This window comes from Triturus cristatus, chromosome 1_1 (genome assembly GCF_964204655.1).
Source record: "Triturus cristatus chromosome 1_1, aTriCri1.1, whole genome shotgun sequence".
Lineage (NCBI taxonomy): Eukaryota > Metazoa > Chordata > Amphibia > Caudata > Salamandridae > Triturus > Triturus cristatus.
Genome location: NC_140579.1, coordinates 1,069,441,553 through 1,069,459,106, shown reverse-complemented (window position 1 = coordinate 1,069,459,106; position 17,554 = coordinate 1,069,441,553). Strand labels below are relative to the sequence as shown.

At 50.1% G+C, this 17,554-nt stretch overlaps 1 pseudogene; it reads right to left on the bottom strand.

Annotated features, from left to right (window-relative positions):
* Positions 1-17,554, bottom strand: part of LOC146871554 (uncharacterized) — a 407,260-nt pseudogene that overhangs the window by 129,513 nt on the left and 260,193 nt on the right.

Below are 17,554 nucleotides of genomic sequence, written 5' to 3'. Positions count from 1 at the left end.
TGGCAGGAGTGGGGGTGGTGGTTGGCCCAGTTGTCCCTGACGCAGGTGCTGCAGGTGGTTGGACACCAGAGGGGCCAGGTTGGTCGGGGTCGTCCACAGAGTGGTGAGAGTCGTCGCTGCCGGTGGGATCGTCATCCCGCAGAGACAGGTCCTGTGAGTCTTCCCCCCCAGTGTTGGGGGGTGATCCACGACGTTGACCTGTGTGTGAGAGAGACAATGTTATTTTTGTTCCATGCAACATCCATGTTTCATTAGTTTCAAAGTTGGCACATTTCCTCAGGGTATTTGGATATGTCTTGCATTCCACTCACAGTGCACTTGTGCATGGGTATGTCCCTTGGCCACAGCTTTTGAGACTTTACCTATGTGTGACACAGTCTTACTTGCTGCGTCAATTGTGACTGCAGTCAGCAGTGGAGTGTGCAGGTGTGGCGAGCCATGCATTGGCGCCTTTCGTGTTGCACTGTACGTGGGCAAATGGAGTTGTTCCACACACTTATATAATGCAGGTAGCTGGCGTTGTGCTCGTGCACAGGTTGACACATGGCCCAGTGTTTTGCCATGGAGAAGAGAGGGGGATTCAGGCACTGGCCACCCTTGTCTACATGCACGCAGTCCACCTGCTGACGAGCAGACATTCCCACACCACCCAAGGCTGAATTGGTCTCCCTGTGTCTCCCTTTCTCACTCCCTCTGTGTCCCCCTCTCCCTCCCTCCCTGTGTCAGCCTCCTCCCTCTGTCCGTCTCCCTGTGTCTCCCTCCCTCTCTCTCCCCCTCTCCCTCCCTCTGTGTGTCACCCTCTGTCACCTCAGCCCAGCTTCCTAGGCACACACTGTTTGCAGATCTTTGCATGGCCCTTGGCTTGTTCATGTGAGTTTGTTTCTGATCTCCAGGCACCCATTGGGTGTAGTGTCTGTGTCTGCGCTGCTGCTGTGGTGGTGTGTGCTGCCACTCTTTCACAGTGTTGGCTGTTCATTAGCTGCAGTCATGTGCAAAAAGTGCCTTCACCCCCATGTCTTCATGCAAGGCGTCCGCCATTTGCAGGCAAGTCTTTCCTGTGTGGGGACACACTGTTTGTCTGGCTGTGACCTAGGCCATATGGGCTGAGGGCATTGTTGTCTGCTTCTGAGTTGCACTATGTGATTTTTGAGGCCCACACTCCCGCCATCCGGGTTACCGTGTCTTGTGTTGGTGTTTTCTGTGGCCTGTGACTTGGCATTGTCTAGCTGGGGGCATGGGGCATGGTGGCGCTAGTGGCATGTGCGTCTTTATGGAGTGGGGCTGAGTCATGCGATAGCTTTGGGGTGGTTGCGTGCATGATTGTGAGTTTGGTTGTGGATGACGTTCCCCCATGTCAGTTGAGTTGTTTGTGTACTCACCAGGCTCTCGGAGTCCTTCTACTCCCTCCACTGCCACAAGCGGCAGCATGGCCATCACCTTCTCCTCCCAGGGATGGTAGTGTACCGGTCTGCGGGGCGGCCCTCCTCCAGTGATGTTGGCCTGGTTGTGGTCGTCGGTCATTTTGCGGCGGACCGTCCTCCGCAGATCGTACCACCTGGCTTGGCATTCATGCCTGGTCCTTCTGGTGGACGCAACAGCATTCACAGCATCGACAATCGTCTGCCACAAGGCTGTTTTTGAAGAAATGCTGGTCTTTCTGACCAATGTTCCAAAGAAGTTTGGCTCGACTCTGATGATTTCATCGACAAGGACCTCCAACTCTCGGCTAGTGAACTTTGGATTCTTGTTAGTGGGCATGGTGAGGGGTGTGGGTGTGGGTGTGGATGGTTGTGGGGGGTGTGGGTGTGGATGGTTGTGGGTGTGTGGGTGTGGTTGTGCAGGTGTGTGTGTGAATGTGATGAGGGGGTGTTTGTGAAGGTGGTTGTGTGAAGGTGTGCAGGTGTAAGGTGTAGTTGAGGTTGTAGTATGGTGCAGTTGGTTCTCTGTGTGGTCTGGCAGCAGTGGGTCTGTTGCAAAGGATCATGGTTTGTGTGTGTTGGGCCTTTTTATTGCTCCATTGGTGGGTGTGGCTGTGTTTGAACTTTAGGTGGGTGTGTTATAAGGAGTGGTTGTGTTTTGGGCCTCTGTTTGGGAGTTTGGCAGTTGCAGGTCAGTGAGTAGGTTGTATTTGTGCTTGTTGGACATGTTTTGTGGCTTTGTGCGATTCGAATTGAGTCTTCTTGTGTTGTTTTGCTTTGTCCTGGTTGTGTACGTGTGTTTTTAGCGTCTGTACGGTGCATACATCGGCCATTTTGTTGTACAGTGCTGTCCTTGTCTCTGGCTTGGTACGACTCATACATGCGCGATGTTGGGTGAGGGTGCTGGTGTTGGTGCCTGGGGTGCGCTCTGTACTTAGACTGGTGGGGTGTGTGTTCGCTCCGTACATACACGGGTGGGTGTACGGTCCGTACATACACTGTTGGGGTGGGGGTACGCTCCATACATATGCGGGTGGGGGTACAGTCCGTACATACACTGGTGTACATACACGGGTGGGGGTATGGTCCGTACATACACTGTTGGGGTGGGGGTACGCTCCATACATACACGGGTTGGTGTACGGTCCGTACATACACTGTTGGGGTGGGGGTACGCTCCATGCATACGCGGGTGAGGGTATGATCCGTACATACACTGTTGGGGTGGGGGTACGCTCCATACATACGCGGGTGAGGGTACGGTCCGTACATACACTGTTGGGGTGGGGGTACGCTCCATACATACGCGGGTGGGGGTACGGTCCGTACATACACTGGTGTACATACACGGGTGGGGGTACGGTCCGTACATACACTGGTGGGGTGGGGGTACGCTCCATACATACGCGGGTGGGGGTACGGTCCGTACATACACTGGTGTACATACAGGGGTGGGGGTACGGTCCGTACATACACTGGTGGGGTGGGGGTACGCTCCATACATACGCGGGTGAGGGTACGTCCGTACATACACTGTTGGGGTGGGGGTACGCTCCATACATACGCGGGTGGGGGTACGGTCCGTACATACACTGGTGTACATACACGGGTGGGGGTACGGTCCGTACATACACTGGTGGGGTGGGGGTACGCTCCATACATACGCGGGTGGGGGTACGGTCTGTACATACACTGGTGTACATACGCCACTGAGTGTACGGTCCGTACATGCACTGTTGGGGTGGGGGTACGCTCCATACATACACGGGTGGGGGTACGGGCCGTACGTACACGGGTGTATATACACGGGTGGGTGTACGGTCCGTACGTACGAGGGTGTACATGCACGGGTGGGGGTTCGGCGCGTACATACGGGGGCTGGGGGGGTGGTTCGGCGCGTACATACGGGGGCTGGGGGGGTGTTCGGCGCGTATGTGGGCACATGTCTCCATGGTTGCTATGGGAGTTCGGTGCGGACGGTGTTTTTTCCATACGGTTGTAACATTGGACGCACAGGATGGATCGTACTTGCGCGGTCGGACTTCACTTTTCACATTTGTACGGTAAATCGTCCGGGGACGTGTCGGACACATTTTCCGACCCGAGGACGTGTGGGGAATTATTCCTAATGCGATTCGTATGGAGTTTTTCCCATGCGAATCGTACTTGGCAGTTTGTACGGCACTTGTACGATTCGTACGGTAAAAAGACCGGATACGAGTTGTACGGGGAAAATTTTTCCAGGATCCGAATCGGCACCAAAGTGTCCCCTACTTACTACTTTTGAAGGTGACGCAGGACTACATCATAGATCCTCAAGCTTTGCTGCTCTATTGGCACAAGTGGCTGCTGCTGCTTTTCCTCCTTTTGGTCATGTGTACATCACCCTCCCTGATATTCCCCAAATTGGTGGACTAAGAGTTAGCAGTATAGTCCATCATGGGATAGTAGGGTAGATAACTGGTGAATGCCTGCCGCGTCTTCTTTTTTAGCTAATTATATTAATAACATAATAATATTAGCAAATAATAATAATAAATTAATAATAATAATAAAGTCATTTGTAAAGCGCCTGGCTACACCGACTGGTGTGTCCCCGTGCTATAGAAACAGTTATATGCGGGGGTCAAACTGGGGGCTACGGTTTATAACTGGTAAAGCCAGGTTTTTAGGCCTCTGCGGAAGATGTTCTCAGATTTTTCTACGCACAGCAGAGGTGGCAGAGTGTTCCAATTTTTGGCTGCCAGATAGCCAAATGAGCATGCATCCATCCTTGCCATTTTGATTTTTGGTACTGTTGATCTCAACATCCGAGTAGGGTTGTAGGGGGTTAGGAGATTATGCAGGTAGCTGGGACCTTTCCCCTGTAGACTCCGGTGACAGAAACATAAGGCATTAAAGAGAATTCTTTTACTGATTGGTAGCCAGTGTACGGAGTCCAGGTAGATTGAGCACTAGGCATGCTGCCGCATTCTGAATGCGTTGCAGGCTTCCTTTGGATGCTCCCAGATATAGGACATTCCCATAGTCCAGCTGCGAAGTCATCAGGGTGTGGACTAGAGTTTTCCTTGCCGAGGCGGAAAGGATGTCCAAGGTTTTTCTTAGCATTTTAAGGGTGCCAAAGCATCTCTCTGCGACCTTCCTAGTGTGGGACTCGAAAGACAGTTTTGAATCAAGCCACACGCCAAGATTTTTTACTTCCGTTTTAGGCGTGGGGACGGGCCCCAACCTTTGGGGCCACCAGGCTGAGCACCAAATGGAGGGGGATTTACCAATGATCATAACCTCCGTCTTACTACCATTCAGCTTTAGGCAGTAATTCGATATCCATGAGGCTAGATCATTAAGACAAGAGGAGAACTGCATAGCTGACTCATTGGAGTCCTGTGCTAGGGTCACTACAAGTTGGGTGTCATCCGCATATGACACCATGGTGATCTTGTATTTATCCACAATATCTTCCAAGGGGTCGATGTACAGATTAAAAAGAGTGGGGCTCAGGTGTCCCAACAGCATTTACCACTAATCAGAAACAATACAAGATTTTCAGCATCTGGCCTGCTTCCGGCATCCAGCAAAAAATTAACTTTGTTCCTTATGGCTTTATGTAGACATTTATCGTTATGTCACGCTTAAGAGTTGATGCATAACTTTACCTTAAGGAATTAGCCCTACCAGCAAAATATGCTTCTCACAAACATTCATCATTACAGATTACACACATACATTCACTACACCTTGTAACAGCATGAACCACTATGGAGATCATCACGCAACACTGAGAATACATTTAACAAAATCTACAAACGAACTTAATACATCTTATATGTGCCACAAAGCCAGCAAAACCAAATTAAACTATCCCAATCATTTGATATTTGGAAGCCACACATCTGACAGATACCAAACTATAATGTGTTTCAACCTCTAAACAGACGACTACAATATCCAAATATGTAATTGACAGATGACCGAATTTCTGGTCTGCATTTAAAGGCATGGTGGGCATAGAAAAGAGACAGTGCAACCAGGCTACATTAGTGACAGACAGAGCATTAGGCAAATGCCACTGACATAACAATTTATCTTCATTTTATACAACTATTTTGGGTCAGCTTATAAAGGCAATATATGCAATCTGAAGTTTACAATGAACAACAGCATTTTTGCTAGAAATGCTAAATTGCAACCAATATGCGAGTATAAAGGACTAAGAATGTAGGAGTTACTATGGTGAAGAAGATTGACTTTATCACTGAAATGCAATCCAAATGGTCTTTATGTATTAAAAAAATAGGGACTTGGATAAAGAGGCAATGCGCTTACGTGCTCTCAACTGTGCCCTCCATCTACACAGTGCAGTCAATCATGCTCACCTTTCAGCAGACAATCGCTTTCATCTTCGTCCGTACTGGATACTTCAGCAGAAATCTCCCAAGATGTCAAGGATACGTGCAGACTGGAACCTGCATCTTCCAGAAGTGAGGACTCTGCTGTCCGAATGCTGAGAATCAGACTCAGAAGTTATAGTATTTATATAGGTGTAATATACAGTGGCGGCTCCTCCATACGGGCGCCCCCCTGCTTTCTCGCAGTGCGAGAAGGCAGAAACATAAATGGTAATAACTACCATTTATGTTTCTGCCTTCTCGCACTGCGAGAAAGCAGAAGTGCCTGATCGGGGGTGGGCGGTCCTGCTTGAGTGCAGGGGGGAGTGGCATTGCCCATTGTTGTGCATAGGGACTGTTTGGCCGGCCCTGGGGCCGATCAAACAGTCCGTATGCACAACACTGGGCAAGCCACTCCCCCCATGCCCTCGAGCAGCACCGCCCACGGCGCCCACTCTACATAGCGAAAATGGTCCCGGCTGGGGCGCTCTCTACTGCGCCTCAGCGTTGTGATTGGCAGAGCGGAGGGAGGGAGGCTGCCTTTCATTCATGACGACATGACGACGACAGCTTCAGGACGGCGGGAGCGGCAGTTTGGACGCATCCAGAAGCTGCGGTGTTGCAGGACGGAGCGGGAGTTGGAACGCATCCAGAAGATGTTGCAGGACGAGGATGGTAAGCTTTATAATATTCTTTCCCACCCGCCTCCACCCCCCCGTGACGACCCCCACCCCCATCATGCCGGCCGTTACTGTGAAGTTATGAATGTACAAAACTATTTTAGGCCCTCCTTAGGCCTAAAATAGTTATGTACATTCATTACTATTTTAGACCCTCCGGTGCCGTATCAATGCCAGTCAGGGCCGGCTTTAGGGCGGTGCGATCGGTGCCACCGCACCGGCTGCTGGAATCCTGGGGGCGCCGTGTTTGAAAGTTTATTATGCCTTTGAAGCACCTGCTGCAGCGTTTCTTTCACCCCTCAATTACCAGGCCTCACATAAATGTCAAGATAACTAGTGCCGCCATTGCTTCTAATTCTCATCAAGCCATTCCGTTTCGATAACAAATAATTGTAAATGGAAGCTTTTTGGAAAAAACTGCCAGACTGATGGCGCGTTCTTCTGATGGAAACAAAGGTTAATTTCTCAGAATTTCAGCTCTGTGTGGAAGTTGTGTCGCTTGTATTGGCGGATGGAAAAGGCTGCAGCCGAGGAGCGGTGCGCGCGTGAAGGCGTCTACGTCACCTCATACACACACCAATAGACCTTTTCTTCTCTGAGAATATCGTGTGATTAATTATCTTCCTGGAGAGAGAGATCAGCATTTTGTATAGTTGTGGTTTTGACTTAGGTGAAGTTAGTGCAGAGGGTTAATATGCCTGCTGCAGAGAACGTGTACCATGTAGATTACAGATGTAAACAGATCAGCAGGTTACTTGCAATGTATAATTTAAAGTCCTTAGTCCTAATATAGAATAGTGAGGTATTAACTTTCATCCTAGAACTGCATACACGCTGCAAAGTACAGAACATTGATCAATGTTGCAAAAAGGGTTAATTTGGCTAGAAATCGATTCTTATTATTAAAGAAAACTCCCAACTATGCTGTTTCTTTTTCGACTCTGAGTTTGTGCTTCTCCACACCAAGCACTCTTAAACTATGCTGCCTACCAGTATGGATGACATGTGACTCCTACACTTTTAGTCCTTTGGCTTACGTAACATTTCCTACACAGTGATTTACACATGTATGATTGAATGTCTGTGTGTAATATGCGTGTGATGCAAAGTGCTCAGACACCCTGCACTGGTTTGAGTGGCGCTATATAACTAATTCAATGAATCTGAGAGAGTGTGGTTATGGAGACTTGGTCACTGTTTTCGCCACCCAATCTTTGGCCATAATGGAGACCTGAGGTGACATATAGTTCATCTTTCTTTGGCAATAAGGTCAGGCGGCTAACGCCAATGTTCCCTTTTCTTTTAAAATAATGCAGTCAGGCTAAATGGATGGCACGGGTGCAAGCAGGAATGAAGCACGATATGGGACAGTTTTAAATGTGTTTAATTATTTCAAGTCTACATATCCTACCTACTTTTATAAATATTCTTGCTTTCTGAAATGTGGTTTAACCTGCATCCTTTGGGCCTTTTTTTTTTGTTCTTCAAAATTTCCTTGGCGTGAGGGTCCTGCAGTTCCCCTTTAGTCAATCAGGCTCGCTATGACACAAAACACATTTAGACCCTTTTTTTACGCCCCACCACTTTCAAATGTCACCAGCCACCACTGGTAATATATAAGGTCATGCAAAAACCTTCATAAAACATGCCTGTATTCCATTGTATTTATGATTTCACTAGTCATCTGTAATAAGACACGGATATCAATACTCCAGTGTAACAACTTAATACAGTCTTCAAATGCAAATAATTTTTGAGAGAAGCAAACACATAAAACACTCAATAGCAACAGATTGTACAGGACATAGTCAATAGTCATAGTTTATTGTTTATGATTACTTAAAATCGTTACAATTTACGCAATATAAAAAATGTCATGACATACACAAACGATAAAGGCACCAAAACTAAGTTGTGAAGTAACAAAAAGAACGTACGATTTTATAATCCGAACAGCACTGATGATGCACATTATGGTGCCGATCAGGATCCGGTAAAAAAATTCCCCGTACGACTCGTATCCGGTCTTTTTACCGTACGAATCGTACAAGTGCCGTACAAACTGGCAATTACGATTCGCATGGTAAAAAGTCCATACGAATTGCATTGGGAATTATTCCCCACACGTCCTCGGGTCGGAAAATGTGTCCGACACGTCAACGGACGATTTACCGTACAAATGTGAAAAGTGAAGTCCGACCGCGGAATTACGATCCATCCCGTGCGTCCGATGTTACAACCGGATGGAAAAAACACCGTCCGCACCGAACTCCCATAGCAACCATGGAGACATGTGCCCGCATACGTGCCGAACACCCCCCCCAGCCCCCGTATGTACGCGCCGACCCCCCCCAGCCCCCGTACGTTCGAGTCGAACCCCCCACCCAGCCCCCGTACGTTCGTGTCAAACCCCCCGTGTATGTACACCCGTGAACGTGTCGAACCCCCACCGTGAATGTACACCCGTGTACGTGTCAAACCCCCATGTATGTACACCCGTGTATGTGTCGAACCCCCCTGTGTATGTACACCCGTGTACGTTCGAGTCAAACCCCCGTGTATGTACACCCGTGTACGTGTCGAACCCCCCGTGTATGTACACCCGTGTACGTGTCGTACCCCCACCCGTGTATGTACACCCGTGTACGTTCGAGTCATCACCCCCGTGTATGTACACCCCTGTATGTGTCGAAGCCCCCGTGTATGTACACCCGTGTACGTGTCGTACCCCCACCCGTGTATGTACACCTGTGTACGTGTCGAACCCCCGTGTATGTACACCCGTGTACGTGTCGCACCCCTGTGTATGTACACCCCTGTACGTGTCGAACCCCCGTGTATGTACACCCGTGTATGTGTCGCACCCCCCGTGTATGTACACCCCTGTACGTTCAAGTCGTACCCCCACCCGTGTACGTGTCGTACCCCCGTGTATGTACGAACCGTACCCTCACCCACGGACGTATGGAGCGTACCCCAGGCCCCAACACCAGCAGGGAAGGTCACCCGCACACCTCCTGGCACGCACACACAGGGTGAAGTAGGCACACCCACTGGGTCGGGGGGCAAACGTAAGACACGCAGCCAGAGTGGGAGTCCGCATTCCACCAAATCCACTCCCTCCAAATCCCCTCCCCTCAGCTCTCCTGGCCACATATCACACAAAGACTCCTTCATGGCCGCTCTGTCCCTGAGCCCCACAGTGACACCACCCCGCAAGCGATCAAGGGATTCCCCGGTCAGGGTGGTTGATTCCCCCCCTGTCTACGCCCTCCCCCAGTTGCGCTGCGACCCGTCCCTCTGACCCCCCCCTTTCCTTGGGGCCTGTGGTTCCTTCGGGTGCAGGGGATTCCCTGGAGGACCTTGCTAAGGTGTGCAGCGAGATCCTGGCCTCCGCCTTTGGCCCTGTCCCACCCCCTGTGGTGGAGTCCTCCATCCCTGCACCCACGACGCCTACCCTTCGCCCTCCTGTCCCTGCGGTGCCTGGTTCTTCCCCCCCACATGATGCCCTCACCCCTGTGGAAGACGACGGAATCTAACTGTGCAGGCAAGCTTGGGGACACGCATCCCACTGTGTCCCCCATCCAGCTGTGACTTCTGGACTGCCCTATGGGCTTTGTAAATATTGAACTTCCTACAAACAAGATTTATTGGATCATGCTGAATAAAGCAATTTATTTTTTTGCATTGGAACACTACTGCTTTGCTGGTATTGCTGTTGGTGGGGCTGCTACATGGTTTTGGGTGGTGTTCATGTGTTGGGTGTGTGGGAAATGTAGTAGTGTGCTGGTCATAGGGGGGACCCTGGGATCTGTGTGCCATCACAAGGTGTTAGCTAGGTTTCTCTGTTCATGTAAGCAGTTGCTGCATGGTGAAATTGTCCAAAGGTGTATTCCTTCCTCTGTGTACCCTGACATCTTCCCTGCAGGGTGTTCCCAATATTTAGCGCTGAGCTGTGTGTACATTAGCTGGGTGTGTGACGGACTCCTTCAACTTTGCACATGCATGCTGAGCGATGTCTCCACCTGCATCATTCGTGGCATCCTTGGTAGTCATTGTACTTGTGTATGTGGACGATTGACATGACTTCATGTGGACATGTTTTCTTTTCGGCGCTATGCATGCGTATACTCTCAGCCTCGCACACATGTGGTACATGTACTGCAGGGTCTTTGTGCACCTGACTGACATTTGTGGGCATGGTATCTGTGGCTACTCCACCCTTTGCGTTCCATGGGCACTGCTGGGAGTGTTAGGCACCCACCCCTCCTGTGTCTGGGCACTGCTGGGAGTGATAGGCACCCACCCCTCCTGTGTCTGGGCACTGCTGGGAGGACTCTGCACACACCCCTCCTGTGTCTGGGCACTGCTGGGAGGACTCTGCACCCACCCCTCCTGTCTCTGGGCACTGCTGGGAGGACTCTGCACCCACCCCTCCTGTGTCTGGGCACTGCTGGGTGGACTCTGCACACACCCCTCCTGTCTCTGGGCACTGCTGGGAGGACTCTGCACCCACCCCTCCTGTGTCTGGGCACTGCTGGGAGTGATAGGCACACACCCCTCCTGTGTCTGGCACTGCTGGGAGGACTCTGCACACACCCCTCCTGTCTCTGGGCACTGCTGGGAGCACTCTGCACCCACCCCTCCTGTCTCTGGGCACTGCTGGGAGGACTCTGCACCCACCCCTCCTGTGTCTGGGCACTGCTGGGAGTGTTAGGCACCCACCCCTCCTGTATCTGGGCACTGCTGGGAGGACTCTGCACCCACCCCTCCTGTGTCTGGGCACTGCTGGGAGGACTCTTCACACACCCCTCCTGTCTCTGGGCACTGCTGGGAGGACTCTGCACCCACCCCTCCTGTGTCTGGGCACTGCTGGGAGTGATAGGCACACACCCCTCCTGTGTCTGGGCACTGCTGGGAGGACTCTGCACACACCCCTCCTGTCTCTGGGCACTGCTGGGAGCACTCTGCACACACCCCTCCTGTGTCTGGGCACTGCTGGGAGGACTCTGCACCCACCCCTCCTGTGTCTGGGCACTGCTGGGAGCACTCTGCACCCACCCCTCCTGTCTCTGGGCACTGCTGGGAGGACTCTGCACCCACCCCTCCTGTGTCTGGGCACTGCTGGGAGTGTTAGGCACCCACCCCTCCTGTCTCTGGGCACTGCTGGGAGGACTCTGCACCCACCCCTCCTGTCTCTGGGCACTGCTGGGAGGACTCTGCACCCACCCCTCCTGTGTCTGTGCACTGCTGGGAGTGATAGGCACACACCCCTCCTGTGTCTGGGCACTGCTGGGAGGACTCTGCACACACCCCTCCTGTCTCTGGGCACTGCTGGGAGCACTCTGCACACACCCCTCCTGTCTCTGGGCACTGCTGGGAGGACTCTGCACACACCCCTCCTGTCTCTGAGCACTGCTGGGAGGACTCTGCACACACCCCTCCTGTCTCTGGGCACTGCTGGGAGGACTCTGCACCCACCCCTCCTGTGTCTGGGCACTGCTGGGAGGACTCTGCACCCACCCCTCCTGTGTCTGGGCACTGCTGGGAGTGATAGGCACACACCCCTCCTGTGTCTGGGCACTGCTGGGAGGACTCTGCACACAGCCCTCCTGTCTCTGGGCACTGCTGGGAGGACTCTGCACACACCCCTCCTATTTCACAATATGTACGCTTAGAACATACGCGTGTGTGGGTTCGCTCCATGCATACGAGGTGGGGGTACGTGTCGTACATACACGGTTGGGGTGGGGGTACGCTCCATGCGTCTGCGGGTGAGGTTACAGGTCGTACTTACACTGTTGGGGTGGGGGTACGCTCCATGCATACGCGGGTGGGGTTACGGTCCAGACGTACACTATTGGCATGGGGGTACGCTCCATACGTCCGCGGGTGAGGGTATGGGTCGTACTTACACTGTTGGGGTGGGGGGTACGCTCCATGCATACGCGGGTGGGGTTACGGTCCGTACGTACCCTGTTGGGGTGGGGGGTACGCTCCATATGTACGCGGGTGGGGGTACGGGTCGTACTTACACTGTTGGGGTGGGGGTACGCTCCATGCATACGCGGGTGGGGTTATGGTCCGTACGTACACTGTTGGCATGGGGGTACGCTCCATGCGTACGCGGGTGAGGGTACGGGTCGTACTTACACTGTTGGCGTGGGGGGTAGGCTCCATACGTACGCGGGGGGGTACGGGTCGTACTTACACTGTTGGGGTGGGGGGTACGCTCCATACGTACACGGGTGAGGGTACGGGTCGTACTTACACTGTTGGGGTGGGGGGTACGCTCCATACGTACGCGGGGGGTACGGGTCGTACTTACACTGTTGGGGTGGGGGGTACGCTCCATGCGTACGCGGGTGAGGGTACGGGTCGTACTTACACTGTTGGGGTGGGGGGTACGCTCCATACGTACGCAGGTGGGGGTACGGGTCGTACTTACACTGTTGGGGTGGGGGTACGCTCCATGCATACGCGGGTGGGGGTACGGTCCGTACATATCCGTACCCATGCTGTGGAATGCTTGTGCGGGCCGTACCCAGGCCTTTGCCACGTGGGTACAAGCCGTCCCGCCATTGTTGGTGTGGGCGTGGTATGACTCGTACCCACGCTCTTAAGGCGTGGGTACGGGACGTACCTGTATTGTTGTGTTGCCGGTTCGCGTCGTCAAAGAACTTCCGTTGTGGCGGTCGCTGGCTTAGCTGGACATGCCCCCACCCCCTCGTAGTGACCAGGGCCTGAGGGTCAGGTATGTCCAGGGCATGTGTGCTGTGTGACTTTGGTGGGGGTTTTGTGGCCTGCCCCTGGTCCTGCCACCCCCCCCCATTCCCCCCTCCATTTGTTGTTCTGACCTTCTGCGGCGTCTGCGTCGGAACCTGTAGAGGAGGTCGACTGCTATGAGGGCCGGGATGACACGTAGGTTCGGGTCCATGTCTGTCCGTCGCGTACAGGTACTCCTTGTACGCGTCGTCCTGTCTGTCCATCGCGTACAGGTCCTCCTTGTTCGCGTCGTCCTGATTTCCCGGCAGTTTTTGGCAGCCGGAAAATATTCACCGTGCGGGATGACGTCGGTACGAATCGTGATTCCTGGTTCGTGAATGGCAGGCTGCGTGCGTCCCGACGTCACGTCGGCGCTTTCCCGGATCGCATTTGTACGTTTATTTTCATCGGTCGGTGTTTTTTACGATTCTTACGGAAATGGTGTTTCCGTGCGAATCGTAATTCCATGTCTGTAAAGTTTTACAACCGGGTACGAGTCGGACGGAGAAAACGCTCCGAACGACGGTTCGTACCCGGTTTTTCCAGGATTGTAATCGGCACCAAGGTGTTAACTAAAGTGCAAGTGCTAAGCCACCGGCATGTATTATTTTAGTTTAAATGGTTTTTAAGTTTCCTAAACAACCGCAATTGATCTTTCGAGTGACAATTACCGTTATATGGATTCAGAAACAGTAGCCCTCTGCGATCACTGTTTTAAGGGAACTCAAGAGGCAGAGTTCATCAAAAGATGTTAAGTTAATCTTGCCGTGTTGAAGTGAAAATATGCCCAGAAAAACAGTGGCTTTATGAGAAGGGCTAGCCGCAGTGGTACTTGTCTATGATTGTGAAATTAGAAATGCAAGACTTTACATTAAAATTTCAATCAATCTTCAAAAATTCTACTGTTCCAATTGACCCTTAATGGGTTGAGCATTTAGTACGCTTGTTACATGGGCTTGTGAGGTGCTGCAGTGTTTGAGCTATTACCCACACCGGCATTCTTCTTACTTTTTATTTTCCTCTAAATTGGCTTGCCGTAAAAGTTTCCTTACTTCTGCCAAATATTTTACACTCCGGCAGGACAAGATTATGGAGGAACCTTCCATCCAGTGTATCACGGCTTGCCTGCATGTGCGAATGTTCAATTAATTAAAAATGGATTTTAAAAGCAGTTTCTTCAACTCCTTGACTGCAGGGCATGCATAAAGCAGGTGAATTAATGATTAGTTAAAAAAGCCACATAATTGACAGTGCGCTGCTTGTTGTTTGCTTTTCCATGATGGCTGTAAGTCCTTCGAATCGTGCATGCCCAACCGGTAATAAATAAAGCTCTTTTTTAACTCAGCACTGAAATGGGCTACTAAGTAAGTTTAAGGCTTTATGGATGTGTAGGAGTTCAGAACTGTCCACCCATGATGGCATTTGGAAATTGCTTTTTTATCTTCCAAAAAAGATTTCTTCTTTGCTGCATCATTACCACTGAAGTTTGCCTGATCTACCATGCTGTCCCTGACTAATTGTATTTCAAGCTCAGCCAAGGATTTTCTCAGGTACACTCCCCATGAAATGAGTGTTTCTTGATCCATCTGGTTTTTAATTTCTTCTCAGCATAGACTATTCAATGAACCAGGCTCGGATGAACGAAATTTATGGCATAGCTTCACGAAGCCATGCCCCGGAATCTCTGATTCTGGAGGCCGAATTCCAGCCGTATCTGGGCTGGCGAGGCAGACTTTGGTAGGTTGAAAACGGCCTTGTAAACCTTTGTCTGGAGCTCGATTAATAGTTCAGCCTCCTTACCGCACCAGGTAACTAGGCCATATGACAGGGTGGGGAGAATTTGAGCTGCCATCACTTTTAAGAGGTGGTTATAGTCCGGGCAGCCCAATTTTTTGTTCAGTGATCTATATGGGAAAATTAGCGATTGGGCTTGAGCTCTTAAATCCATTTTATGTGCCTTGTATGTTGTTCCCCGCCCCAGTTTTATGCCGAGGTATTTATAGGACGCTTTCTCTTCTACTATTGCCCCTTTAACGAGCCATTTGAACTTTGTTTTTTTGGAGTCCACTAGGCATACAAACTTGGTTTTCTCTATGTTTTGTTCCAGGATTTCCTGGTCCAAGTAAGTTGCTAAATTGTTTATTGATCTTTGTAATCCAATGGGGCTTTGGCTCAACACCATGATGTCATCTGCGTACTGTAAAATGGGGACGGGCTCTTTGGCCAAGTTTGGCGGATGGCAATCAGCTGCGTGCGTGTATTTTGTTTATTTTTTATTATAAAACTTTTTATTGACATTTTCATAACATAGGAAAAGATCATAGTGCGTGCGTGTATTTGAAGATATCTGTGAGGAACAAGTTAAATAGGCTCGGAGCCAGGACGCAGCCTTGTTTTAGGCCATGCTGAGTGTGGATACTGGCGGTTGCACTACACCCATCGCCTAGTTTCACTCCTGCCCAAGTTTCACTGTGTAGGGCGATTATTGCTTCCAATAATTTGCTCGGTAACCCACACGTTTTTAGTTTTTCCCAGAGACGATTTCTGCTCACTCTATCGAACGCTGATTTCAGGTTGGTGAAACATGCATTCAACTAGTTTTCTTTTTTGCTGCTTTTTCAGTTAAAAGTGCCAGAATAGCCAGATTTGTTGTAGTGCCCATCCCTGGCCTAAAGCCCGTTTGAAACTAAGGGATTATGCTCTTATCATCCATCCAATCTCGAAGGTGAACTAGGAGGCATGATGCGTAGAGTTTGGCCTCCACGTCAATCAAGGATATCAATCTGTAGTTTTCAGGCTTGCTATGATTTCCTTGTTTGAATATTGGGTGGATTATGTTCCCTTTCCAGGATTTGGGGACCTTATTCTGGCTATAAATGTGAATAAAAAGAGTCATAAAATAATCTGCCAAGAAATCTGGAGCGTGTTTAAAAAGTGCATTGGGAAGCCCGTTTGGACCCGCTGACCCCTGCGTTTCTAGTTTTTTTATTATTCCTCTTAATTGTTTGGTGTCAGTTAAGTTATTTGATTGCTTGTCTCTAGTCCTGGTTCATTACATTCTGCCTGGGGCTGGGTAGTGATTACTTCTTCCTCGACCCACTGTTCTTGAGATGTTTCTAAAGTCGTCATCGCTGTAGCTCGCTTTTCATGCTCCATGCTATTATACATGTTTTGCACGAGGTGAATCTGGATCTCTTTTCCGATTCCTGCTTCTTGTTGGAGTCTTAAACCCTTTGTGAAGTTGTTTATGATGCCCCAGAATTCCCTGCCACAGTAGTTTTTTCCCTGATTGTTTCTTTGTACTCTGTTTTTGCTTCCCTCAGCGTCTTCTTGTAATTATTCCGTATATCTTTCAGTTTGCCTTTGTCTATTTTCCTACCCATTCTTGCCGCTTGTAATCGCACCTCTCTTGCGATCCTTCTCTTTTGGTCTTGTAGTTCGATATTGAACCATGGCTCCCTCCTGGTGTCTAATTTCTATGGACTTCCATAAATGGCTGGGAATTTTGGAATGAGAATGAGGCCCAAGTGTTCCCAGCTTTTTACTCTGTCTTCTTCTATCGGGGTCCCAATTTGACTCGTGTATTCCTTAAGTGCATCCAGTATGATCTTCATGTGCGATCCTCGCCACTTCAATTTCCGAAGGTTAAACTGTTCTGGGTGTTGTACTAGAGAGTTTATATTTTTTGGACCTGAGCGAGAGTGATATTGATGTTTGTGATGTCTGGGAAGTGATCACTTTCTATGCATGAGCAGACTTGAAATGAGTCTATGATTGGGACAAGATTGCTGCTGGTAATGGTGCAGTCAATAAGTGATTGACATTTTCCGCTCGAATGTGTTATAGCCGCTGGTCTATCTCTGGTTACGTTACCATTCAGGATGGTCAGACCGTGGATTTTCAACTCATGCGTTATTATTTGGAATCCCCAGTCCTTCTACCTCTTTCTTTCGTACAGTTTGTTATTTATAAGATTACTATTAAAATCTCCTGAGATGATCAAGGAGCTTTGTTCATGTGATCTTTGCAGCATGTTAATCAGGTTCATTAATGTTAAAAAAAAATTCCTTCTACGTTTTCTTCTCAGGGTGTATATAGACGTTGACTAATATTAGTTGCCAGCTTGACTTGTTAAAATGAAGCTTACCGGTAAGTTTTATAACTTGCAACCAGTTTACCCCGGCGTCTAGTTCTTCTGTTAGCCATCCGTGTTTTTGTGTTGCATAGTCTAATAGACCTCCTCTCGGGTGTCCAAAGATTGAAAATCTTTCTGCAAGGATATGGTGATCTAAGTAACCCGCAA